This window comes from Lathyrus oleraceus, chromosome 6 (assembly GCF_024323335.1).
Source record: "Lathyrus oleraceus cultivar Zhongwan6 chromosome 6, CAAS_Psat_ZW6_1.0, whole genome shotgun sequence".
Lineage (NCBI taxonomy): Eukaryota > Viridiplantae > Streptophyta > Magnoliopsida > Fabales > Fabaceae > Lathyrus > Lathyrus oleraceus.
In genome coordinates this window covers 377,711,288-377,735,080 of record NC_066584.1, presented here as the reverse complement: position 1 = coordinate 377,735,080, position 23,793 = coordinate 377,711,288, and positions in this window count along the sequence as shown.

Sequence of the window (23,793 nt, the reverse complement as noted above, 5' to 3'; positions counted from 1 at the left end):
TAACTTCCCCCACTGGGATAGATATGAGGGAAGTTGATCATGAGTTTACCTTTGACGGAACTTTGATGTCTCCTCTAATACCTGTCAGGAATATCATGGTGGAACGGGGGGATGAAGCTATCGTCGAGTGTATAAGGTGTCCATTCAATTGTGAACCCACTGAGAGTAATATTAGGTGGTGATTAGAAGATCAATCGAGATGTAGAAATCATGGTAGGCATTTTTTATCCATTGATAATGAAGTATACATGGAGAGAAAGAAGCCACGAACTCTTAATCTTCTTGAGGATGCTAATCAATATTCGTAGGTATATAAATAGATTATATGGACTCTATCATGGTATACAAACAAAAATAGGATCGATCTTACTTACCAAGATGTTGGTTCATCCTTGTATATGCAGATGAGCCATCCTGGGAATGGTAAAGGGATGTGTGGTCAGCATGAGCTGTGTGGGTTTCCTATGTACGAGTGTCTGTTCTCTAGGATAATGTTCACCCTTCCTTTCAATGATTTTGAAGTAGGGATCCTGAATTATTTGGAAATCACTCCCTCACAGTTGCACCCTATGAGTTATGCTTATGTAAAAGTTTTCCAACATTAGTGCGAATACAAGAATAATATTCCTACACTAACAATGTTCTTTCATTTTTTTTCTTCATGTTTTGAGAACTTCTATTGACCCTGATCTCCCCCAAGGGTTGATTTCTTTCAAACAAGTCCAAAAGATGTCTAATTTTAATATGGACAACTTCAGAGGCTTTAAAGTTCAATACTATTTTGTTGTACCCTTTAACCGTAATGCTCACAAGAGTCACCATGAGATCCCATACAGGGATTTTGATGTACCAAATTTCTCCATGGAATTCTCCATCCCCTCCTCGTACTCCTACTTCACCACTACTATGTAAATATAGGTTCCCAAAATTAGAGAGGCACAACCTTTTCTCGACGAAATTGATGACAACATATACAAAAACACATATTTGTTTGATAAGGAGGCATACATGAAGAAGACTCTTATAAATTCTAGAATGATCATGGATAAATTAAAGAAGAAAAAGAGTTACATTAAAACCAATTTGATTGTCGATACTAACACTAAGGAGGAAAGGAATCTACTTTTTGGTGAGAAATTGTCCCTTTGTGAACTTATTACTTAACCTATTTTTTATCAAGTTCTTTTTCTTGTAGCTGATATGACTTGTTTGTAAGTGTATAACTTACCTATTTGGCATTATCATTTTCACACACTTATTATCTTACTTATACTGAAGTAATACTGAAAAACTCCAATTTATGCTAAATTAAGAATTATCCTAATAGATAAGCATTGTCCTATTTTATACATCTTTAGGTTGGAAGATTTAAAAGCATAGCTAAAAGGTTCAAATCTGGAGCCAAACAAGATCATTTAACCCAAGACCTGGAAGTTATAGCCATATTTGCTGGGAGAATTTATGCTCGATCAACAAATGAGAAATATAAGGCATGGCTAAAAACCAAGACAAATTCACTAGGTGAATCTAATCTTGACCAGTGAACCTAAGAAAAAACAAAAGGGAGATCCACTTGGTTAAAATGTAGCTTGCCCAATGAATTTAAGGCAGAAAAGCGAAGGCGGATGAGAAGACTTTAAAGATAATAAATCCCAAAAACAAGATTTGTTGGACAAATTATTGCTTGCCAATGAAATTGGATCAACTTATGGAATTTTATAAATAGGGAGCTTAACTAGTTTAGTTGATATCAATTTATATCATAATATTAGTTAGTTTATAGTCTATTAAAACTTTTAGTGAGAGAGATCTAGAGTTGTTATAATATTGAATTTCTTGTCGAAAGAGCTGACCTAAGGACCTTTAAATGGAAGTTCATCTTTGCATCTTTTATCTAACTATTGTTGTCATGTGTAGCTAAGTTCTCTCTTGTCGGGGTTAGGTTTGTACATAATTATGTATTTTATTTACTTTATATGATCAAGGTGTTATACTAAGATTAATCTATGATATGCCGCAAGCGTACAACAATATTGTAGTAGTAAAAAATTTGTCTACAAATACCAATTCTTAAGTACTGAGTTCTATTGTATATGTGCTTTGATAAACCGACCAATTTGTTTGATGATTGGAAAATTATTTTTGTTTTAAAATTAAAATGCTAAAAAGCAGTTTATAGAAAACGATCTATTGTATATCTCAGACAAACTCAAGCAGACTTCCGATTCAATACGAGAAACATATCAGTTTATAGAAAAAAATAAAAAAGTTGGATAATTCCTACTTTCATCAGCGTGTTTCCCTATCTTAGACAAATAATCTACTCACTTTCGTCAATGTAAATCATTTGTTTAAGATTTATTTTAGTGTAACTATTAAAACTGGAGTTTTCTCAAGTGGGTTTGAGACACATTTGTCGCGTCAAACTCGATTGTTTTGGAATTTCGCATCCGAATACCGGATCACATCCTTTCAGCATGCAAACAATATCTAAAATATATTTACTTTCATAGATTGCACAAGTCGCGCAATATTATTATAAATAGTAAATAAATATCATATAGTGATGGTTAAGAAATGTATATAAAAGATATATAAATTAAGTAGTCTTTCCCCCGTCAGAAATGTATATTTTAATTTAAAAAATTAATGAAATAATTAAATAGTCATCTACATGTGGATTCCCATGGATCGCGAAAATATCTTTATAAATAGTAAATAAATATAATATAGTAATGGATAAGAAAATGCATAAAAGATATACAAATTAAGTAATCTCGGTCCGTAGGGCATGTCTATTTTAATAGAAAAAATAAATAAAATAATAGAAAATCAAATAGTCTCGGCCCGGAGGGCATTTATATTTTAAGTTGTCTTGATTCATAGAAAATGTATAAAATAAATTTTTTATTGTCATATGAGTTTATAAGTTTTATGCTAGAAAACATACATGTCAAACATAAAATTAATATTAGATAATGAGGTTGTTTGATTATGTTACATTTTTTAGATTTTAAAAATAAAAATAAAAATTAATATTTAAGACGTATTTTTCACACAATAACTAATGATTTTAAAAAGTATGTATCACAAAACTTATTTGATAGATTATTTTAAGAATATGATTTATAAACTAAATATAAAAAATATGAAAAACAAAAATTAAATTCTATTTAATTGATGGATATGTGACAGTGGAAATGATGTAGGCTTAGGCATTTATTATATATTTATGTTATAAAGCATAAAATGATAGATTCATTTGACAATAATACTAATATGATTTTATAATTGATATTAAATAAAAAATATATCGATTAATGGAATCGAAATTGAAATTAAAGTTATTTATAATATCTAAAAATTGATATGATATTATAGTTGTTATTTTTCTAAAATTTAAATAATTAAGGGAATCACAACCACATGTGTTCACACGGGTCAAGTAATATGAAGAGTAATATTAATATATAATTTTTTTTTGACAAAAAAACAATATGTAAGACAGACAAAATACTAAAAAGTATTATTATTTTAAATAAATTATGCAATGAACTACAAATAAATAATTAATAAAGTTTGAATAAAATTTTGAACAAATAAATTTTGAACATTAATTCACATTCTTTTGGTGATATTTTTAATTCATCAATGAGAAATTTTTGTTCTTCAGAAAAAATTTGTGTATTTATCAATCATAATCGTCTTATATATTTTTTTTATAAAATAGATATTTGTAGTATTTTTTCGTGATTGTCTTATATATTTTTTCGTGATTGTCTCATTTTTAGCATGATTTTTTTATGTATTTATCAATCATAATTTTTGTTTTTCATTAAAAAAAAGTTTATGTATTTATCTATGATAATTGTCTCATTTATACCAAATATTTCAATTATATGTATAGTAAATAAGATTTGTTAATATCATAATTATTAAAATTGTGATTTTGTAACATTAATAAATCTACAAAAATTAAGTTGTCTCGACCCCTAGAGGATGTCTATTTTAGTAGAAAAAATAAATTAAATAATAGAAATTAAATAGTCTCGACCCAATAAACATATATATATTTTAATTTGTCTTGGCCTATAGTAAATGTATAAAATTAGACCTTGAAAACTAAGTTTAAATATAATATTATTGTATATTATTGAATTTGTCAATATCCCTAATATGAAGTAACTATATTGTAAACTTTATTGTAGTATAAATATAAAGAATGCTAAAATAAAATAAAATAAAATAAAAATGTAAAAATTATTAAATAAGATACTTTAAGATTATAAATTGAATTTGTCAATACCCCTAATATGAAGTAACTATATTGTAAACTATATTGTAGTATAAATATAAAGAATGCTAAAATAAAATAAAATAAAATAAAAATGTAAAAATTATTAAATAAGATACTTTAAGATTATAAATATATATAAAATAGTATAAATAAATAATTTTATATCATAATTGTATAAAATAGTACTAACGTGGATTAAAAAAATTAAGTTTAAATATAGCATTAATTTGATAGTTATATATTTAATGAATTTTACCGCAATCGTGTCTGAATGTTGAATGATATGAAAGTTATATAAAAATAATAAAATAAAATTAAGAATTAAATACAATTAGTATAATTATTTTAGTATGCATTAATTAGAATTGACCATCCTAGTATTAAGAAATATTAATTGAAAAAGAAATTAGAGAAACATAAGAAGAAATCTTGATTTGTTTAAACTTTAAAATTTTAATGAATTTTTATGAATAAATAAAAATATTAGTAAGCAAAAATAAGAATAAAAATTAAATAAAAATGTAAGTACAATCAATAATAATGAGTTAATATTTTGTATTAAAAAAAATTGTTCTAATTTTAAGTATAATAATTATAATTTAGATTTGTTTGCGTTTACCACAATTGTGTTGGAATGTTGAATAATAGAAAAGCATATAAAAATAATAAAATAAAATCAATAATTAAATATAATTAGTATAATTATTTTAGTATGAATTAATTAGAATTGATCCCCTAATATTAAGAAGTTAAATAAATAATTTTAAATGATAATTATAATTTCCAAATAAATTATTTAAAATCATAAATTATGGGCCATTTTTCTTTAAAATGTGTATATTATGATATTGGTCATTAATTATAATGATGTTATTAAACTTCCAACCTAAAACTAATAGGATAATAATTAAATAAAATGAAAATTAATTAAAGATAGAATTAGGTTGAATTGACCATCGAGGACATGAAATATTGTATTAGATTAGTTTTTCATTTGGGAAATTCATAATTTTGATGGGTATTGATTTTCTTATATTGATAGTAGATATTTAAGTGAAAAACTAGAAATTCAGAACAATCTATATTTGTTTTTCGTAATAAAATGACAGAGAGTTTACACGAGGTCTGTTATAAGACGGTCCTCGTGACCTAAAGTTCCATAAGAATCTACTCAGACATAGCGGCGATGGAAGCAAACATAATAATAATAATAATAATAATAATAATAATAATAATAATAATAATAATAATAATAATAATAAGAGGCATAATTGTCACAAACTAAATAATAAATAATCAAGACATGTATTGCAATTATTCCCAGTGTTACAACTTGTTCCACGAAGACTTTTACAAACAACAAGAGGAAAACAAGAAATGTAGAAAACTAACTTGGAATGCTAAGAAATGTAAAGAAATATAATTTTTGGTACTTTGCTATATGTTTTCAATGCTATTTATAGGCCTGTAGGGCACTAAATTACAATAATAATCTCATATACGAAGCAAAACCTCTAGAAATTCAAAAGGCTTTGAAATGAAATGAACGGGAATCAAAAGTCACCCTTTGGTATAGGGAAATTAGAAATGTAATACCCTATTATGGAATGACTGTAATACCACTGTCTTTTGCTTAGCCAAGTGCTTTCTTCTGTTCCTTTATTGTACTTGAAAACATAGATAAAAATAACAAAACATAGTAGAAATCCAAACAAAACAAGGTGAAAACTTAAGGAAATTCCTAAATAAAAAATGATAAATAATTTTGATCAATCTATCAAATATATTTAATCTTTCATCTTATTCTTAATGCATGTTATATTTGTATTATGCTTATGAACCAATGAGGTGTCAAGAATGTCTCATAGGTCTAAACCAAGGATAACTTGTGGTTATGTCTTGAAGTACATGATATTTTATAACATAATACGTGAATCTATCAAATGCCAAGAAGTTCTCTTAGATTTATACACATGGAATCATATATCCTGGGCTAGAGTCTAGAGATACATTTAGAAGTGGAGTTCACATATACTGTTGAATTGTAATGTTTTCATATTAGAATATCATATTATCAATATAAATGATATCACAGTGTTATTTTAAACATATACAACATTGTTGAGCAATATGTGATAATATGAATTGAAAGTTAAAATGAGCATCACTGGTCATCTAATATGCATAACATTACAATGTATGTGGAAAGAATTATATGGTTTATAATAACTCGAAGGGAAATTGGCATTGCCTGTATCACCTGCAACAAAATATAAAGCATATTACACGCTAAAAACCGACCACTTTGTTTTCTAAGCCTACTGATGGGCATGTTTAAAATACACCAAGTGAAAATTCCTGAAACATCTATGTTTCCAATAAATCCAAACATCGATGATGCCTACATCAACCAGTACTCTCAAGAAACCATTAACAAAAAGGCTCCTCGTGATAGAACTATGTTATCCAACTTTGAATTAACAAACATTTCCAGCTGATATTGTTTCACCCATAGTTGGGACAAGTTGAGTGATCAAGATAAAATAAGTATCTCTCTTGACGAGACATTAATTGGCTAAAATTACACCACCCATAAACTTTTATCGGGTATCTGACATAAATTTTTTCAACGCACTTTGTGCATGGTCAGAGGACATATTTTTTTCCCTAAGAGGAAGGGATTATGAAGAATATACGACAAGGAAGGAAGCGTGAAGAAATGACTGAATCTAAAGAGGAAAGTGATGGAGACTAAGAATGAGAAAGAAGGCTGAAAATTACAAGAAGAAAATAAATTATATTTAATCTTTCAGTCTTTTTGAATTAATATACGTATGTTGTCTATCAGTTTGCTATTATTTATTTGTTGTTTTTAGTTATGATTTATCTTCATTAATTTGTTTATTACTATATTTTCGTAGTTTAAATTCCATACTTAGTTTAGTTTTAAACATTATTTCTAAGAATATGATTAAGGTTAGTTAAAATTGATATAACTACCATCAATGATGTTTAGCATGGTTTTATAATCAATGCTTGAAAATATGATGCATGGTTTAGGTATTTAATTGAACAAGCTTGCATGAAGTATAATTTTTTCCTTTAAAATACTAATTTAATGATTAATTATTGAATACAAGCCTAACTATGAATTTGTTGTTTTTTCAAAAGTATACTTTAGTGAAATCATGAAATTGATTAACCATTCGTTTTAATATGCAAAACCAAACTAGTGAGGTTGTGTGAGTTTTCCATTGTTTACTTATAATGCGTGAAACCATCATTGCATGATTGGATGTTATTTTGATTGATTCTATTGACTTACCTGACTTGTTAAAAAAATCATAAAAATGATCCAGGCATTATTTCAAATTTGAAAGAAAGTCACTTTACCTATAAAGTTAACACGTGAGCGAGTGATCTCTCATACCCTCTTTTGAGGCGAATATTAAAAATGATTTCTTTTTGAAAAATTACAACCCCAAACTTAAATAGATAAAAAAAATTATGTCCTTGTCTTAAGAATTATGAGAGCAATCATTACACGGCGAGTCGGCGAGGTTGTAAGTAAGTTAGGGAAAAATATGTTGAATAAGTCAAAGTGTAGAAAAATGAAAATGATACAGGAATGAAAAATAATAAAATTGACAAATCAAAGTAAAAGAAAAATTAAAAGCATTCCAAGACAATACAAAAAACATCGTAAAGACAAAAAGAAAAAGAATGTGGTAAAAATGAAATAAAAAGAAAAAGAAAAAAGAGTGTATAAAAAATAATAAATAATTGCTCTCTTAAACCTAAATGCTCTGTGAATCCAAGAAAAACAAATATTTATTATGAGCCAAACTATATTACAACATAAGAAAGACCTTAGTATTTCATGATTTGATAAATTATTTGCATTAATATGATAATCTGATTAAAATGAATGCATGTGTATGATAAGAAAGAAACATTCACCCTTGTGAGAGAAAGACTATGAAGCATAAATGAATGATTGGTTGTCAAAAGAATAAAATCTTTGATTTTATTCTTTGTTTTATAGCAACATATTCATAGTTTTTTTTATGAATCTTATTCTGATTATCTTGAATTTAGTTGTTGTCAAAGTTATACAAGTTATTTAAAAAATATATTTAATCAAAACCTTGAATTATGTAAGCATGTATTGAGGAAACTATGTTTGAATGTTTGTCTTATTTTTTTTAAGGACAAACAAATATTAAGTGGGAAGAGTTGATAAATGTGTAGCTGACCTATTTGACAATATTAATTTTTCACGTATTTATTAACTTAATTAGACATGAAATAATATTGAAAATTACCCAATTTATTCTAAATTAAGATTTATACCGATGGAAAAGCAAGACTAAAATGATCAAATGTTGAGTGAGACATGATCATCTAACCAAAAAATTAAAAGCTAAACTCGAGTTAAATTTATTGAATAAATTTAAACTAAATTGATATGTGCTAATTGAACTAATTAAATAAATATAAATTAATAATCTAAAGTTCAATAACCAAAAATATCATTTATTTATGTATTAATTTGAATAAGTTGTTGATATTTCAACAAATTAAAAAAAAAACATGTTCAAAGATTCGAATTTTTTACTCAAATACCCCACATTTTCAAAAAAAAAATCCAAAATAACACAGTTTTCAAACAAATTCCCAATCTACCACAGTTTCAAAAAAAAATACTTAAGGCATAGGCGTCAGACCAATTGGCGCCTACCCTTAATCTTTAGGAGGGGCGCCAATTGAATTGGCTGCAGCACATGATGTTGTCAATCCAATTGACGCCCATATATATAAAATGAGAGGAGGCGCCAATTGGTTTGGCGCCTTAGTGTAATGTGCAATTTTTTTTATAAATAGAGGTGTTTGGTGATTCACTTTTCCACATCTCATTTCGTCATATTGCAAACATGTTTGGTATTCGTCGCCGCTATGAAAAAGTGATTTATTCGAGAGACAAACCTCCGATGTTGATGCTCTTCTAGAAAATCTGTAGTTTCGATCAACTGAAGAGGGAGCTGGTTCGTTGGTTAGATAGAAAAATACCAAAAGGGGAGAAAATTAGAAGTATTGAGAGACTCGATAGTATATTTGGTTGGGTGCGAGTAAAAACTGATAAGGATGCTAGGGAAATGATGTTTGGACCAGATGACATCAGTTTGATTGTTGTAATCAGTTAGAAATGTTTTGTTTTAAGTGTGCTTATGTTGTAGTGATGTTTGTTGTTAACCTTGTTGTAACAAAAAGTTAATCATATATAAAAATCCAAGGTTACAAAAATTGAAAAGAGGTACTAAATTATGATGCAGATGTTGCTCTTAGATTGGGACATTTGTTCTTATTGTGTCCGGGTTCACGATATATACTACATAATCTTATCATTTTATCAGTCGTATCCATTTTTATTCTAATACGCGTGCTGTTTGGTCGTTCTTTTTTCTTTCTTCGCATCTCATCATTGTGTCAAACTATGTCACCTTCATATGGAGGCCAATATTCCTCCATTGGTAACACTGAGAAGCTTTTGTTATACACATTCATAATGGTAATGGTCTTGTAAACATCCGATAAATGGTTGTAAGCGTCTTGGTGAGTATGTGTGCATGCCGCAATGACATGGGAGCAAGGAATACGGATGGCATGGAGCTTTCCATAGTCGCAACAACTTCTGTTTAGTTTGACAATATAAGATAAATTTGGCCTCCCCTCACTGTGGTCCGTTGTTTCCTGTACACTAAAATTTTGCCTATGACGTTCAAAGATTGTAGCAGCGTGTGTGCTAGCTTTGATACTTTCCTCTTTCATCACTTTCATACAACATTCACTAAATATTTGACTCGACATTAACACTGCACTCCGTCTTTCACCTCTGGTTGTGAAGGTAGATGCCAACCTAAAATAGGTTGTTCTGACCAATGTTGTTATTGATAGATTTCTAATGCCTTTGAATACGATGTTCATGCATTCCATAAGGTTTGTTGTCATGTGGCCCAATAGACAACCTCTGTCAAATGCCCTTGTCCACTACTCTATTGGTATGTTATCCACCCACCTTCTTGCATCTTCATAAGACAATCTAATTTCGTCACAATAATGTTGAAATGAAGGCTGAGTTAGAGCATACCCTACATTCACCACTTTTTTGTGAAGGTTCTTGTCTTTGATTGCACACATGAAGTTTTATGCAATATGTCTAATGCAATAAACATGGGTAGAAGGAGGATCATGTCATCTGTTATCATGGTTATTGTAAGCACTCTCAATGGCAGCATGTCTATCTGAAATCAAACAGAGATTGGCTTGTGGAGCGACATGTATTCTGAGATATCGAAGGAAGAAACCTCAACCACCAGCGTTTTCACCTTCAACCAGAGCAAAGGCAATAGGAAAAACATTATTGTTGTCGTCTTGTGCAACAACCATAAGCAAAGTACCCTTGTATTTGCCGTATAACCATGTTCCATCAATTTGAATAATAGGTTTGCATAATGCAAAACCTTGGATGCATGGTTGAAATGCCCAAAAGAGGCGGTGGAAGATTCTATTTCCAGCAACATAAGTTTCGTCTGGCATAAATGCTGGCAATGTCTCCATAATTGCAACAGTTCCTGGTGCGTATGTTTTAAGTGCCCATAAAAACCGTGGCAATTCTTTGTATGAATCCTCCTAGTTGCTGAATACATGTTCAACAACCTTTGTCCTTGTAATCCACACTTTCTTGTAAGATGGAGTATAATTATATCTTATGACGATATGAGATATTATTATACTTACCTTCACTGATGGATCTTTGTTGACAAGCGACAAAATGTCTTGACATATCAATGCAACGCTTAATTTACGGTGATCTTGTACAACATTAGTGACAATGCAACTGTGAGGTGGGTCTATAGAAGATATCTCCCAAGAGTCACTTCTATTCTTGTGAGACGCAGCCAACCGAAACTTGAAAAGGATGTTACGACATTCGATGACATACCTTCTCGAATCAGTGTGTTTCACGGTGAAATCAGCAGAGTTATTCGTGTGAATTTTTTTGATAGCTTGCACACATTCTTCTTTAGTGTGGAACATGTCTCCCACTTTTAACTCACCCTCTCACCGTGGATACGGGTTATAAAAAACACTTTTGGATGTTTCATCCCCATGCATATCCATGTTTTTCATATGTTGAGGTGGATTATGTGCATGACTTAGAGGTAATGGCGTTGGATGATTGTCATCTTCAATGTTGTTGTTCAACATATGATCGACCTGTGTCTCGGTATCTTCTTCTTCTTCATCAACAACGTTGACTTCTGCTTCTGCTTCTAGGTCGGCTTCATCTGAGTTTTCTAAATCAAATCCATCATATTCAACTTGATTAGTTATCTGAGATTGTTAAGATGGTATACTTGGTTGAAGAGTAATATATAACTCAATAGAGTTGCAACCAGAATGTTCGTGACTAACAAACATATATTCAACATCTTCATCGTCCCGTACCTTTAGCGGGTAAAATTTACATTGATTTTTCTCGAAATAAATTGGATTTTTATATGTGATTTGTGACACAAGACCAGATCCTATGCGGGATTCAATTTGTTTTTTCAAATGCAAGAAATTTGAATTTCTCTTGATCGTAAGTCAGATAGTATCGGTGTTTCGAAAATAAAACTTGTATACATCACATTCACATGTCTCACCGTTGCAGTGAGCATTGATAATATATTTGGGTGAAGATGACATTGTAATATTTGAGTGTAGATGAAAAGTAAAAATTTCGGTGCATATGACTTTGTGTTGATTGTATGATGAAATGGTAAGACACTTAAATATCCAGGTGACAGACATGCGTGCAAGCCCTAGCGCCAGTCATATTGGCGTCTGCATGTATTATTTGTACATGGGCACCAGTCCATGTGGCGCCTTGCAAACCTCGAAATTCTGCATGCAGATAGCCCTACAACCTACAACCCATGTGAATACCATGCATGCATGCAAGCCTAGGAGGCGTCAGTCTATATGGCGATGTAAGACCCCAAATTTGACCCTAAGATCCCTCATGTTATCTCATCACATGCATTGGCTTTAGGATCACACCTTGGCATCCTCCTCACCCCTCATTCATTGGGTTTGCATTAGGAGAGATCACCAAGCACATTTGATTGTATCATACTTTATTTTTCTTTGTTTACTAACTAAAATACCAAAAATATGGCTAAATATGTCCATGTATAGATTTGTTTCTTTTGTAGGTAGTGTGTGCATCCACCAATGCATCATCAAGCTCACAACTAAGGTTTGAGACCCTCAGTGCAAGGATATCAATCAAGAGATGGTTCACTATGGTTATAGACATCATATATGGATCCCCATGGTCTTCATTTATCACTTGGATCAGGAAATCATCAAGAGTTTGAAGCTTGTTTTGCCTTGGAAACCCTAATTCATCTAGGTATCTTGTGTGACTTCCTCAACAAGTTTCTTTAACAATTAGTACAATATATAAAGGTATAATTCATTTAACATAATATTATACATATATGATCCTCCATGATTCGAAAAGATCAAGATAACTTCAAGTTTGCAAGTAGGTTCAAGGTGGTTGACCAGAGAAAGTCAACTAGTCAAAACTGGAGTTCCCCATACCTTATCTCCTACAATATTTGTCATATGAAAATTATTCCAAGAGAAACGTTACTCCTTATGACATTCTGAACAACTTTCATGTTGAGGTCAAGATCTATGTTTGCTTAGAAAGTCATTTTTTATGGTGAAAGATTATAGGTCATTTTGTTTGTGCCCTAGTTGGGAGGTCAACTTACAAGGACAATAACTTGCTCAATATTTATGAGATGAGGGCCATACAAGTTTCATGATAAATTTCAAGATGTCATATCCAACTTTGATACTTTGAGAAATGTCAAATTCAACTTGCAAGGGCATGTGCCAAGAGGAAACATTATAGGCCATTTTGGGCCATTACCATTGAACAAGCAATTTTTCTCAACTTATAAAAGGCATAAATCCTTCATGCAAAATCCAAATGAGGTCAAATTTGTGACTAAATTTAAGAGGATTTAAATAGATACAACTTTTATAAAGAAATGTTTTCCATTTGAAGCTCATAGCAAAAGTTATTCAAGGTGGAAGAAGTGGATATTTGACTTGGTACTTAGAAAAATTTCAATTATGTTTGATTTCTCAAACTTCCACCTCAAAATTCATCATGATCCAAGCTTCAAATGGAAAAGTGTTCAACATGAAAGTTGTTCCCCTTGATGTCACCTTTCCAAAAAGTCCAAAATCACTTTGTTTGGGCAAGGTTTGAATGACTTGCACATGGTTACTCTTCATGGTTCAATTTGGATGAATCTCATGATCACTTCTCAATTACAAATGCATGGCCTCATGTTAGACTTCCAGCATCATTCATGATCATTTTTAGACCTGACTACATCATCTCATGGGCCTATCACACGCCCATGCAAGCATGCACTTCACCTTTCTAATTTTGGCCAATTTTTGAAGTGTGTGAAAAGCAATAAACATGGTTATAAATACATGACCCTGGTGATCAGAATGTGGATCCTCTTGCCCAAGCTTCGACCCCCTTCTTCCCCAAACACCATTGAAAGGATAATCTTGAAGATTTCTTGAGAAATCGAGTTTCAATTCTCATTCCGTTTTAGAATTGAAACTCCAAGAGTCCAAGCTTTTTAATCATCAATATCATCTTCTGCAAGCTTCTAGAGTCAGTCCAAGCCAAATTGGAAGCAAGATCAAGCTGATTTGAAGCTCCCTGAAGGTGAGATTTCAGAAACTTCTCTTCTTCGATTCTCCCTCATTTCTTATCCATTTTGATTGATTATTGGTTTGCTGAAGTCCTACCAATGTAGGCAACAAGATTGAGCTGCTTTGAGGTCAAATCGATGCAACTCAGTTCATGATCCTCAAAATTCAAATCCATGTATCTTTCAATATACTTGGAATTGGACAAAATTGAGGCGAAATTCGAGCTCCTGAGCATTTTTTATTTAAAACCATGTTCTTGTTTTTAATTTTGGTGAAGATTTGTGGTGGACCAGTCCGGTGAGGTCCATTGGAGAAGACGACCAGAGCCCTAGCTCCGGTGGTGTGTTGGCACTCTCTCAACCTTTTGATCCATTTGAAATGTTCTAATTCTAGCCCTTGCTTTTGATTACCATGTGTGTGGCGCATTTGACTAAGGTGTTTGTGGAACGCGCACTTGGCCATCAGATTTGCCACCTCAATTAATGAGGGAGATCTAATGGCCCCTGATTTTCCATATTTTTTTATTTTTCATTTAATTGTGTTATTTTGTTTAATTCATAATAAATCCGTTTTTAATTCAAAAAATATGGGACTTTCACTAAAAAAATTCAAATATTTTTCTCTTCCATATTCTGAATTAAAATTATTTTTTGGAGTGATCTTGGTATTTTTCATGAATTAAGTGTTTTTATACATATTTTTAATTGTTTAAAAACACTTCTGACTTTTTAAAAATCATGAAATTTTTTGTCCAATGTCCTTTAACCTCGTTTGACCTAGGATAAATCCCTTGGCCATTTATTTGGTGTTTTGAAGGTATTTGAGGTTTTGTCCAAATTAAAATGCATTTAAATTTATTTTTAAATTGATTTTAATTGATTAAATGTTTGAAAATTATGTTGAGCCATTTTTATGGTCTTGTGATGTTTGACTTTCTGTTTGGGCATTGGTCATGGTTGATTTGACTTTTGTTAGATCAAAACCATTGGATTTAGAGGATTGATAAAATGTACATTTCATCTTCCAAAATGAATGGATGATTTTGATCAGATGAAATTCCTCTCATGATCAATTTGTGTTTCTATTTCCCTTTCCCTCTTCATCTTCATCCCTATTCTTCCTCATTCCCTCATTTAACCAATGAAATATCTAGTGTCTAAATGCTAATTGATTCATTAATCACCTTGTGTCAGATGAATCAATACAAGTATGACTGAGATAAGTCCCTCCCATTTTCTTTTAGTGTGTGGTATATTTTAGGAGTTTGGTTCTTTGTACCAAATCTCTAACATGCATTAACACCTATATTTTTATTGCCTGACCTCAGATAGTTATGACTTCTACGTAAGTCCAATTACGATTGCTTAACATAGAGCTAAATTTGACCCTCAAGGCATATCATTCTAGTAAGTGAGATTGTAAGTCTCCCATTCTTCATGGCATTGTGTAACACCTCAAAATTTGCCCTCCTTTCTTGGGACTAGCATGACATATTACATATCATTTTTAGGTCATTAGGCATTGCATATTGCATATCATGTGGTTACATTGTGCAAGTTATCCTCACAAGTCTTGATCAGGAGATGGAGAGGTCATGTGCAAGCTAGGGTTTTATTGGACTGGTCATTAATCATCTGAGGATGTGGAGGTCCAAATTAGGGTTTTGTGGTTCTCAAGGAGATTGGTCTTCGTCTTGATTGAAGTGATACATCATCATCATGGTCTTGTTATCATCAGGAGTTTGATCAGGATACCTTGAGATTAGGGTTTTGACCACTGGTCAACCCTAATCAATTGCATTGGGCCAATCAGGGCATAGCAAGGAGATGGGGTCTATGATGAATATGGGGATCATTATCTGATTATATGGAGCTAATTGAGGCTAGGGTTTCATCCTTGGGCCATTTCATTAGGAGATTGGAGCTCAGTTTGATCAGTGCATTGCCAAATTCATCTATCAGTTGAAAAAGTCAATTGTGGTCAACTATGCTTGATTTTATGGATTTGGAGGTGGAATTGAGTTGGATACACTTCATTCATGTGAAACAAGTGTTATTTGACATGTCAAAGCTTAAGAATGAAGAAAATCAAGTCAGGACAAAAATTGCCAAAAATAGAAAGTGACTTGTAATGGAAGTTTCCAAAAATGGAAAGTTTTTGACCTCAAGATTACATGTCCAAGGAAGCTTCAAATGAAAATTTGTTCAACACGAAAGTTGTAGATCTTGGTCTCACCTTTCCAAAAAGTCCAAGAACTTGAAAATCCCATGTATGGTTGGCAAGTTATGGTCCATTCAATTTCAAAAATGACCCATAATCAAAGTGGCATAACTTCCACATGGAGTGTCCAAATTGAATGATCTTTTTATGTGAAAACTCCATTTGACATGTACTTTCATGGTGCATAATTGGAATTCATCAAAAATGGTCAATGCAAAAAGTCAATTTTCAAGTGTACAGTTAAAGATCCAAGGGCAAAATGGTCCAACTTGAGAAATAATGAGAATTTTGGAATGGGGATTTTTGCAACACCTCACAAATGCAAATTGGAAATGGTTTGAACTGTCATAAACATCCAAGGTGCAATATTTGACCAAGTCATTTTTGAATTGCATTTGAAAAGTATACAATTTACCATGACATAGTGAAAATCAAAAATACACATCCAATGGCCATGGGACAAGTTGCAACAGATCACACATGTCATTTTGAGAGTGTGTGAGCTGTCAAATGAGCTGTCATTGGCCTGTGGTGAAATGACATTTTTACCCTTGCTTTGAAAATGACATTTTGCTAATCACTTGCACTTTTGCTAATTGGATGATTAAGGATGGATTAAGCTGAAGTATAAATTCTTAATTGTAACTAACTTTGATCAGAAATCACAATTCACAAGGAACTCAACCATTTTTCCCTCCAATTCTCAAAATCTCTCAAGAACACAAAAAAGCAAAATTGAGCAAATCTCTTCCAATTCTCCACCAAATCGTGTGGTTCTTCTTGCTGCTTCTTCCAATCATCTTCTTCTTCTACTATTTTGGCAAGGCAACATCAAAATCCTCAAGATCCGTGACTGTTGAGAAAGTGTGCATCAATGGCATTTGGAGATTTCTTCCACTAGAAGCGAATTCGAGCCAAGCTACAAGCTGCATTCATCTTCCTTAACACCTTTCTTCATCTGTTTTGAGAAGCCACGCGCAAATACTACAGGAATCAGCACTGCCATCTCAAGGTACTTCAAAATCGAATCTCATAAATTGATGAATTGCCATATGCTTTTTGAAGAGTGCTCAATGTAGATCGTTGTGATATGTTTAGTTTTTGGAATGGATGACTGTAGGAAGAGTTATTTTGATTTTAAGCTTTGAATGCAAAACCTAATTCGATCGATCCGGTTTATACAGTTAGATTTAGGTTGATTAGGTTACATATTCATGATCCACGCACGTAGACCTTTCCAACGGTTATCCATTTGTGAGATTTGGTTGAGAAATGAGCAAAACCAATTTTGGAATGGAAGAACATGAGCACGATGAAGATGAAGCAGATTTCTGGATTTTTACTGTTTGATCCACTCAGTGCCAGGCCAAATTCGAATTGTTGTTTCCCTCCAAACTGAGCCAATCAGCGTGTGACACTGGATTAATGAAAACGGCGCCGTTTTTGGCCAGGGTTTGATAATCACGAAATTGCCATTAATCCATTTTAATTAATAAAACACTTAAATAATTATTACATAATTCATTTAAAACTTAGAAAAATCATAAAAAAATATTGGCTAATCAGAAAATTATGAGATTTTTTTTTGTAGCTTCCAAATTCCCTCTAGTTTTTTATAGGCATGGTTTTATAAGTTGTGCATGGAAAAATGTTGACCTGGCCTATGGATCTTTGACTTGTGTGTATTTTTTACATGTTTTGCCATTTTCATCATGAAATGCTCATACATTAAAAGAAATGCTTGAAATTTTTTGTGCTCATTCTGTACTCATTATTGGTGATTTCCATATAAAGTTTGTGATTTTTGGATACCTGGTGATTGAGTTATGATTTTTTGAATCTAGGTGTGACAATTTGTGTCACACCTAGCTAGGTCAACTTCATGAATATTTTTGCCTGGCCTATGATTGGTGGAATGGATTGAAATTTTGCATGGATGATTGTGGATATGTTGAAATGTTATATGAATTTTTCTGGATTTTTCTATGGCATTTTCAATTTGATTGATATTTTTCTTCTCTGTTGGCTCATTGTGCAAGCTTGTGTGACACATGTTTGTATATCTTGTGTGAAATTCTCATATGGTTTTGGATGAAGATGAAATTTGGTATGCTGATTGTTGACACATTGTAGGACATCACTGTTTTGGTCCCATTCATTTCTTAATTGTTCTCACTCTGTTATGAATTTTTGAAGTGAATGTATGTGTTGATACCTTGAATTGGCTTGAATAATTGTGTCTGGATTTCTTGATTTTCATTGGCCTAGTTCCTTTTGTCCAATTGAGCTGAAAATTGACATGATATACCTTGAATAGGTCCTGTTTAGGTGTGAACTATTTGAGGATTTTTGGAATTATTTTGGTATGCTTTTGATGGAATTCATTCTGTTTGGACATTGGATGTTGCATTTGACTTAGTTTGTGATGTTTTGGTCATGAAATGAATGTGGTGAATGATATGAGTATGGGATCAATTGCATTTGCTTTCTATTTGCATTAATTTGGTTTTGGTTGAGAATTGTTTGCTGTTTAGAATTTTTTCTCCCTTTTGGACCCTAGGCTTGGCCTAGTGGTCTAGTTTCTCACATTTGGTTTGACTTTTCAGGATGAAATGCACAAAGCTTAAGGAGAATGCTTCAAGTCAATTAAATTGAGATTGTTGGATGTTTTGAACTAATTTGACTTTGTTTTGTAGGTTGTGAAGCTTGAGCTTGAGCTTATAGCTTGCACTTATGTGCATTAACCTGTGTTGCTTAATCTGTATAGTCTGACTGATTAACATTTGCTGTTTATTGTTGTCTGTCTGAGTACTGATGATACTTGATTGTTTTCAGGTACATTTAGTTGCTTACAGTTCTTTAAGAACTTGCTTGCTGCTGCTTGGTTTTTAAACCACTTGAGGTAGGACTTCTATTCTTCATGTAGTCTGGAAGACCTGGCCTGTTACTTGGCCAGGCAACTGTCTGAAGTCCTCCTTAAGAGGCGATGTTTGTGGTTGTTTACATTTGTGCCAAGCAGGTAAAGACCTCTATGAGGCAATTGGTGGATCAAAGGGATATGCAATCTATCCCCCACTATTCTGTGAGTCGTCTCTCTGCTCACACGGCTGTGTGTTGATGCATTGGGACACAAACCCAAGATCTTGTGCTGTTGCACAATCGAGTCAGAGTCTTTGAGCGTAGAAGGGTCCCTCCATTCTGGACCCACGCTCCTTTGTCTGAAGCTCTCCCTGGTCAGGGATAAGAGCTGTGAGGTCTCATCCTCACTTCACCTTTTCATCTGCTTCACCTTAGCCTCGTAATGGCAAGGTTAAGAGCGAATAATACCCATGTACAGATGACTTGCTTCGGCAGTTAAACCCATTGTTTGAGCCTCACTTGACTGGTTATAGTGTGTGCTATGTGAATATTTGCTTGAAATGCTTGTTTTGATCTGTATGCTTGTATGCTTGCTTTCTTCCTGGATAGGATTAGCTTGCAGTTGTGCAAGTAGGTAGAAACCTGAACATAGGGTAATGATGCATGACAACACTAGGCTCGAGTCCAGCTCCCTGGTAGTGTGTCTTCCCTTGGTTTCTGGCTAGATTTTCTTTCCCTTGAGGGGGAACTACGTCGCCCTGATCCTCATACCAGATGAGGTACGTAGGCAGGAGACCGTGCGAGGTCTCTCCGGGCACCCTTTTCTTTTTTTGTGTGTGTTTTGTTTGACAGCTATCAGGCTCGAGTTCCCGACTCCCTGTTAGTCTGTGTGTTCAGTTTCTTCTGACGTCTCAGCGTCTTATTGGTGTTTTGTTTGACAGCTATCAGGCTCGAGTTCCCGACTCCCTGTTAGTCTGTGTGTTCAGTTTCTTTTGACGTCTCAGCGTCTCTTCTTGCTTGCTTGATGACTTTTAGGTCCGAGTTCCCGACTCCCTATTAGTTTGTGTGTTCCTTTTCCCTTGAGGGGGAACTACGTCGCCCTGATCCTCATACCAGATGAGGTACGTAGGCAGGAGACCGTGCGAGGTCTCTCCGGGCACCCTTTTCTTTTTTTGCGTGTGTTTTGTTTGACAGCTATCAGGCTCGAGTTCCCGACTCCCTGTTAGTCTGTGTGTTCAGTTTCTTCTGACGTCTCAGCGTCTTATTGGTGTTTTGTTTGACAGCTATCAGGCTCGAGTTCCCGACTCCCTGTTAGTCTGTGTGTTCAGTTTCTTTTGACGTCTCAGCGTCTCTTCTTGCTTGCTTGATGACTTTTAGGTCCGAGTTCCCGACTCCCTATTAGTTTGTGTGTTCCTTTTTCCTTGAGGGGGAACTACGTCGCCCTGATCCTCATACCAGATGAGGTACATAGGCAGGAGACCGTGCGAGGTCTCTCCGGGCACCCTTTTCTTTTTTTGCGTGTGTTTTGTTTGACAGCTATCAGGCTCGAGTTCCCGACTCCCTGTTAGTCTGTGTGTTCAGTTTCTTCTGACGTCTCAGCGTCTTATTGGTGTTTTGTTTGACAGCTATCATGCTCGAGTTCCCGACTCCCTGTTAGTCTGTGTGTTCAGTTTCTTTTGACGTCTCAGCGTCTCTTCTTGCTTGCTTGATGACTTTTAGGTCCGAGTTCCCGACTCCCTATTAGTTTGTGTGTTCCTTTTCCCTTGAGGGGGAACTACATCGCCCTGATCCTTGTTCCAGACGAGGTATGTAGGCAGGTGGTCGTGCGAGACCACTCCGGGCAACCTTTTTCTTTTTTGTGTGTGTTTACTTGCTATCTGATTGTGTTTGATTGTGCTTGTTGTGTGCTTGGAAGCCGGTGTAAGTCCATCGAGTGGCATCTGGGTTCCAGTGTGCGTGTGTTTGGTTCGGATGCCGACGTAAGTCCAGTAATTGGTGGTCGGGCTCCACGTTTGCCCTCTGGCGTGTGTTTTGGTTCGGATGCCGACGTAAGTCCAGTGATTGGCGGTCGGGCTCCACGTTTGCCGTTTTGTGCGTGTTTTGGTTCGGAAGCTGACGTAATTCCATCGAGTGGTTGTCAGGTTCCACGTTTGCCTGTGTGTTTGTTTGTTTGTTTGGCGTGCGTGAGCCGAACTACAGCAGCTCTGATTCTCGTTCCAGACGAGATATGTAGGCATAGGATGCGATGTCCTATCGAGCTCCCTTCTCTTAACCCCACCTGCGTTCCCTGTGTGTGTGTGATGTTTAGCAACCTTTTCTTTTCTTAGAACGTGGATCCCGTCGAGTACGACGGACGTGAGGGGTGCTAATACCTTCCCCTTGCGTAACCGACTCCCTTACCCTTTCTCTTTGGTCGCAAGACCATTTCCTTTCCAGGTTTCTCTGAGCGTTTCCTTTCCCTACTTTGGGATAAATAACGCGTAGTGGCGGCTCTGTGTTGTGTTTTTGTTTCAGCCCGCCGGTTGTTTTTCGCGGATGCGACACATTGTATGGGGACTTGACCTTTTTTCCTTTCATGAGAGCTAGTTTCATACTTGTTGAATTATCCAAGTTGGAGCCCTTCTCATGGATGATATCTTGGTTCAAGGATCCATACTTGTGAATGAATGGTTGAGTGTTCTCCAAAGAATGACTTAATCAATTAAAACTCAACACTAACTTTTGACTAACCATTGACTAACTTTTATTCATTGTGCTTTTACTTTCAAGCCATTTACTTTATGAAATTTTAATTTCCAGTCATTTATCATTCATTACCATTTACATTTCATATAACATGTTTATGCTCAAGTCCTTTTTCACTTTGCTCACTTGAGCCATATCTTGTGATTGTATATATTTGTTTGTGTGTTTTGATCTTGTTTGTGGTCTTAGGACCTTAAAAACACCTAATAACAACAAAAGCCCTAAAAAATATTTGATGAGCTGTTGGGATTTGATCTGAGCTTTGGACTTAGAATTAGGCAACTTTTCATATGCTAAAGGACTTGACCAATGCCAACATCTGAGACTGAGCTATTCTTGACAAGTGACTTTCATCTGAAGCAAGACTTTAGATCTCTTTGGTTCATCAGTTATCCTGTCTCTATGTTTAATTTTTACTTTGTTATGATCTTTGTCTGATGTTTTATTTTGAGTTGATAAAGGAATATTTCATTTGATACATGGGAAGACAATGAAGACTACTAGCTATTGGATTGCTTGCTTATGCGTGGCTATCTTTATTTGATGCCTCAATCTTTATGATGTATGGATATTTCTCATTGCTTATTTCTTATTGCTTGATCAAAGTCCAGAGGAAATGCATTTCTATATGACATTCTTGTCTGATTGGATTGCATCCCATTGGTCAGATCTTTTCAACTCTTAATTTTTAAATTTTTGCTTAGGATAGTCTCTTCATCTCCTCCCACTTCTTAAATTTTAAAATCTCTCCCTCCTTTAAAAAACTTTCTTTACTTGTGATTTCAAACTTAGACATGTTTTAACAATTAGAAACTTTGGCCTTATGCCAATGAATTTTAAAAATCTTTTCTTAATCAAATTTGTAAATAAACTTAACCATATTGACTTAAATTTCAAAAGATAAGAAGAATTAACAACCCCATTCAAACCTTTGGCATTTTGTGCCCTCTTATTAAACTTTTGTTAAAATCAACTCACCAACTTCTTTGAAATTCTTACCACGAACTACGAGGTTTTGATCCCTCATTTTTATGTTGGTACCTAGGCACAAGACCGAAGATTTTGTCAAACACAAAAATATAATCAATGAATTCTTTTCTCATCCCTACACTTTATTTTTTATCAAACATATTTTATACCAAAACATATGCACACATAAAAAGGGCTCCCTAGGAGTACCTAATACACTTTGGGTGCTAACACTTTCCCTCTGTGTAACCAACCCCCTTACTTGTAATCTCTGGCATTTTATTAGGTTTGATTTGAAAACTTCTTATCCTTGGGTTTTGTTCATACTTTTCCCTTTTCCTTTAGAAACAACAAAAGCGCGATGACGACTTTGGTTTGATTGACGTCAAGTTTATGCATAGCTTGATGGTCATGAATTTACCGCTACAGGCACTAGCATTGTAACTTTGCATGTGTAAGCCAAACCAATTGGCGCTTGCATGCAAGCCCATTTACCCCATGCATTCAAACTTTTGCATGTCTTTGCATGTCTCTCATTATAAATAGCCATGTAAGATTCACTTCTTCATCACCAACAATCACTTCTTCCTTTGCAACAACCACTTTGTCATCTGCAACAACCACTGTTTCATATATTTACTACGACAAGATGTCTCTGCTCACTGTGGGTGAATCGCATAGAGGCACAATTGCAAACATGGCAACTTATGTAAGCGTTTAATTCTTGTATTATTTTTCTAACACAATTTTTTATAAAGTAACTTATTTTGTTGTTTATTTTTTATAAAGTAACTTATTTTGTTTATTTTTTAGGATGTTTCTAGGTTTCGAACTCGTGTCCACGAATTTGTTCACATGGACGCGATGACTCAACCTTATGACGAACTCGCCGATTTTGGACC